This window comes from Temnothorax nylanderi, unplaced genomic scaffold (assembly GCF_030848795.1).
Source record: "Temnothorax nylanderi isolate EJ_2023f unplaced genomic scaffold, tnyl_v1.0 TNYL_tig0842_pilon, whole genome shotgun sequence".
NCBI lineage: Eukaryota > Metazoa > Arthropoda > Insecta > Hymenoptera > Formicidae > Temnothorax > Temnothorax nylanderi.
This window is the reverse complement of record NW_027249904.1, coordinates 1-5854: the sequence shown is the minus strand read 5'-3', so window position 1 is coordinate 5854 and position 5854 is coordinate 1. Positions and strand designations below refer to the sequence as shown.

The following is a 5854-nucleotide window of genomic DNA, read 5'->3' as shown; positions in this document are numbered from 1 at the left end:
CAATCAAAGTCAAAATGCTCATTTCTTATTCAATCCACGATAAAAACTTTCAAAAGTAGAGATTTCAAGCTTTAAAATCCTTTTTTTAAATTTAAATTTTGTTCATTTTTAACAAAGTTACAGCTGCTTGAATTTTGCCTATTTTTAAAGATAAATTTAGTGTTCTTTTAAAATACCTGACACATTGAAGATAATGAAAGTGCTTCTAGCATGCTCGGATTTTAGATTTCGAATATGCAACAAAATCAATCTGTAAGTATTTCTTCAGAAAAATGCATCAACATTGGTTAGCGCTTAAACGTTAAATTTTCTTTTCCTGCGTTAAAAACTAAAGCTACGATTTATTTAAACATTATTGGTGCAATAACTAGGTAAAACATCAATTTAAACATACATGTGTAGTTTAGACAGGATATAAATCCAGGTCAGAATTACAAATTTCTTGAATGTACCAGCATTTAATTATACAGTAAATAATAAATTTATTTACAGTTACAATAGATTATACATATTAAATAAAACTTGATTTGGTAAGTATGAAGTAAATAACAATATAATAGTTTTATTAAATGTTTATTTAGCAATTATGTTTTCATGTATGTATAAGAAACGTAGCATATTCACATATTCACTTTGTATGTGTGTGTTCATATGTGTATGGTCAGAGGTACGAATATATAATACTGACGGGTTATATTACTGCTTAAAAATACGGCTTAAAAATAATTATGTTACTGTCTCGGTCTTCTGCCTCGTCTACCCCAATGGTGGTTAGCTGACGACATCTTTCTTCTTGTCGTCGTATCCCCGCGGCTCTACCTCTTGGTCTTCGAACTGTAAATATGCTCATGTACCATAGCGTTTGGTCCAAAGCGTTTGGTCTGCACTATGCGATCGTGTTCTTCTCTATTATTGACAATGCGATCAAGTGCGATTTTTTGCGAATTTTTATTACAAACGTTCTTCATTACATTAACATAACAAAGTCTATACTTTCAAGGTACATGATGATCGTTTTAAAATGGTGTCTACCTGTGAGATCTTTAAGGATTATGCGCAGTGTTCAAGCTCCCGCACGGAGCACATTAAGCTAAATTAGTCTTCGTTATTTTATTTTTATCTTGCAAATTGTCTTTATTTGTTCTCTCTCTCGCGAGCTTACCGATTATTAATATCGAGTCGCCGCAAGCGCTTGGACACTTCGATAAGATTAAAGCGATCACAGACAGAGGCATTCCGGTAAACGAAACGCCGCGAACACCCCAATAGATACAGAGGCTAATACTTCTTTTCTTTTTTTTTTTTAAGGATTTCTAATGATATCCGTACCGCACGTAGGGCGTTCTCGTCGTTGCGAAACCGTTTCACGACTCGGAGGCTGCAAATGTAGCGAGTCGAGTTTGTAACGCAAGCTCCGTGTCCCAATTCGTTCTAGATGCGCTCCTCTCTACCTTATGTAATACATTACTCGCGTAAAGTATCGCGCAATTGTAATTGTACGTTATAATATGTAGTACAAATAGAGAATATACCGCGCGCGCGTGATGTAAAATTGTAAGAGTAGACCTAAAAGGTAGTAAAATCGTAAAACGTAATATCGTAGAAAAGTTTCGCGAAAAAGCAAAGGCTCGTTCCAAAACAATAGCGGAAGGCTTATATGAAATAGAATAAGAAAGCATTTATACTTCTAGTAGACCGTCGTGTTATAGTTCTGAAGGCACTGTTCAAAGTTTATTACATTTCTTGGAATAACGGATCTTCGCAAAACACCTCTTCGAATGGTGCGACAAGGAGAGTCGTTATAAACATCGACATGACCATTGCACACGCCTCCTTCGGTCTACATCACAAAATTCAAAATAGAGTAGTCTCAACTTGACAGCCTGTGCCACAATGCCAATGCCATATTTGTCGGGTCTGTGATCGGTTAGGAATTATCGTGAGCTAGCAAAAATCGATGGTCAGAATTCAGGCTTATGATACGCAATGGCCGGTGCATTTCCATTAATTATGTCATATCAATATCGTATCATTATATTACACAAACGCTTATTAATTTAGAGGCACATTGCTAAGGGTCTCGGTTTTTTTTTTTTCAAGTTGCTCCCTACATTAATGAACTTATGACAATTAGTTAATTACGATTATTCAATACGACAGCGATTTGGCATATATGTATATATATATATATATATATATAAAAGAGAGAAGTGTGTGTGACGAACGAACGGTGGATATCTTTCTTGAAAAGAACATTAATGTGTGTCAAGGTAGTTTAACCTTTAGAGGCCGGGGGTGGTCGAAATATCGACCACCCAAAAAACACAATCTATTTGATGTTTTCGGGCAAAATTTGTGTGTTGAATAAGGGAAAAATAGTAAAAAAAAAAAAAACTCTTCAAGTCCTTTTCCCGGCCTCTAAAGGTTAAAGACAATATTTGAGCTCGGAATTTCTTAAAATTAAGCGTAAAAAAATGTCATGTGCATAAAAATAATAAGACAACTCTCTACAGATGCTATAACGATCCCGCTATCGGATTTCCTTACCTAAGCAGGAAAACTTTGGCTACTGCTACACGCTATTTGTACTTCGGCGAAAAAGAGCCGAATTTACGATTCTTGCTAAGAACACCGATTGCGCATTTAGAAGAAAAAAGAACGGTACGCAGCACACACAGTACCTAAACCAGCAACAGATCATTTATATGTTCAGGAAGACCTTAACAGTACTATATATGCTCACGCTTTAATAAATCTGAATTCTACGCACAACGATTGTAATGTCAGAGAAGCATTTACTGTACTCAGAGAGTGTACTTTTTGCCGGAATGTTTAAACGTGATATTTCTTTTCTTTTTATATTCACACACAGCACTGGACTATTTGCGTTATTCGCGCTCATAAATTATTTAAAAGCTCTTAGTCTTTTGAACATTAAAGTCCAGAATGCTGCTCTGAGATATGAATGCTCTACAGAATGTACATAGTAGACAGCAAAAGCGTCTATACCACAGAATGTTCACATTTGCTCTGATGCAAAATATCGTTTTCTTTTTTTTTCTCGAGCTACAAAAATCAGGCTGATGCAATGGCAGATACTATGTAGATATATAAAAGTTAGCTTTACAACATGTAATTAACTTTACAACATGTAAAACCTGATAAAGTTCTTAAAAAATCTAAAGAACATTCCCTGAATAAGATCAATCACACGACAATTCAGTCCTCTCTAAGTATCGTACTTTGATCGTAGAACGCATCAAATAATTTCTTTTAAGGGAATCAAAATTTTCTAAAGTAATATGTATATAATCAGTGATATATTCTCATGAATGTGTGGGTCCGTCATGGTACCAGCCTGGATCCGGCCAATCAAATCATGTGATTCCGTAGAGTCTAGACACAGACATTTCTCTTCCGCATCCGTACAGATGAGCCACTAAGATAGATCACAAAAAGTACGGAGTGGGCATTAGAGGTGGGATTACTCTCTCGGAATCAGGCACTGCCTGGAACAGCACTGGTGATCTCTGATCCACTGTCGTGAACTGCATGATACTAGCTGTTACCACATCGATAACAATAATTTGGGACCGACCACACTGTGACGAGTTTGTCATTAATCATGTACCTATAACCTGCATGATAAAAATATGCGTCATCAATACATACTTCCGAGATATTTAAAAAAATCTGCGACAGAAATATTTGAGCAAAGACATACCTTCCTGAACTAATTGGTGCGCCCTACAGATGAGTTTAAGATCATTCACTTCCATGAACATGTAAGTCACTTTGCTGCCAAGCAGCCAGCCTGCACCACGCGGACTTACTGTCCATGTTTCTACATCTTCTGGATCGGACCAGACCAAATCACAGAAAGCACCTGTAATATGGCAATTAAGCAACGATATTTTATTATTATTGTACAATAACAGTAAATATCCAGTCATGTAACTTTTATTATTATGTAACTTTTGCAATGACATATCACTTTATACAATTAATACCTTTGTGTGGAATCTCTTGATTTCTTTCAATCGTTCTAATTTGATCTAGTGTTCTAATAGCTGGAGACAATCCACCGTGTACACAAAGAACCTGTTCATCAATTAACTAAACAGAATTTTATTCGAGCGTAATCAAAAGTGGAGTTATACCCTACAACAGTACTTCCACGCATTAGCATTGCCGTACTTGTTTTGGCATTCATCTAGAACAGAAAATGAAGAGACCAATGAAATCAAAGCTTTATTATACACAAATGTAAAAAAAGCCCAGAAAAGAAAGTATCGTTGCGCACTTACCGTAAAATCCAAATAAACGTGCGTGATTTGTCTAGTTTCGTGATTACCGCGTAGTAACGTTATCCTGTCGGACCATTTAGCTTTAAATGTGAGCAGACGAGTAAACGTTTCTAAGCTATAGTAGCCCCGATCGACAAAATCTCCCAGGAATATGTAATTTGTATCTGGCACGGGGCCACCGTTACGAAACAGTTCCTCTAAATCATAGAACTGTAACAGCACAAAAACATGAACAATCTGATGTATATTAATATCACGATTGTGTACAAATAACTATACAGCTACAGAATATTAAAATCGAAAAGTTGTGAGGCAATAGATAATGGAAGACTAATATTGTTGCGACGCTAATTCGGAAGATTAAAATCCGCTAAAACTTTACGTCGATCCCGTAGCGGTGAGCAAGGATGCTCCGACTTTGAGGTTAGTACAACATTCATCGCACGATACTGTTATAATTGCAAATTGGAAACGTACCTCGAGTCCAGCTCTTCTGCGATCAACGAAGTCGGGATCGAACGTGTCAGTCGTCACTTTCTGCCAAGCGTAGAGAACCTTCTTTTCCGGCAGCGGTGGTAACACGATGTAGGGATACGAAATCTCCAGATAAGCACGAAGCAATTCAAATTCAGTATATCGCCGGCACGATTACGGTGTTACTACCGTTTCGCGTACGCGCGTTGTCGCACCTTACCTCGCGACAGCGTGCGGCTCGTGCAAACGTTAACGCACGGCCGCAATCGCGCGGCAGAAACGCCTCGTGTGAACAGGCTCCTTGACTCCTTGATCTCAGTATCAGCTCTCTGCTGTCAATATATATAAAGAGTCACACGGTCGGTCTCGCTCCGACACTACCGTATCTCTCGATAGGTTAAGTGAACTGACTGTGACGTGACAGCACGCTGAACGCACTAACTATCTGCACTGCGCGCAGTACATCTGCACTGCGCGCAGTACAAACACGTATATGAACGCACTATATCTGCACTGCGCGAAAGCGCCGCCAGTGGCGAAAAAGTGAAAGGGACATTTTCTCTGATCACGTGATCAAGATATCGCGGCGTTAGGAGGAGGAGTATCTTAAATAAAATTTTTCACATTTGGACTTTGCGTCGCAATATCTCCGCTCGTAGGGCACGTAGCGGAATATTATAAGAGAAACCCCCCCCTATTTCGACCCCAAGCTGTCGATCAAGCCTACTTAGAACTTGATCCGTTCACTCGTTTATCGAGATCTCAACATCTCGAGTACTCGCAACCCGTCGCGTCGCGTAAAAGAGTCACGGTCGGTCTCGCTCCGCGTGTACTTGGCGCGAGACACTACCGTGTCTCTTGATATTGAATTAATTCCTATTGACAATATTGTTGCACCTTGTGTTCACATGATTATTAATAATGAAATGTATGTAGGTATTCCTGTAAATCAACAAGAACTTGAATAATGATGTTAACTTAACGATCAGAAATTCTCCCTGCATTTCTTAAATTGTAATAATAATTATGTCTTCAATAATTTTATATAATAAAATATTTCCGTTTTATAAAAA

At 37.9% G+C, this 5854-nt stretch overlaps 1 pseudogene; it reads right to left on the bottom strand.

Annotated features, from left to right (window-relative positions):
• Positions 1-556: 556 nt before the first annotated feature.
• Positions 557-5637, bottom strand: LOC139785606 (serine/threonine-protein phosphatase 6 catalytic subunit-like; annotated as a pseudogene).
• Between the last annotated feature and the right edge of the window lie 217 nt (positions 5638-5854).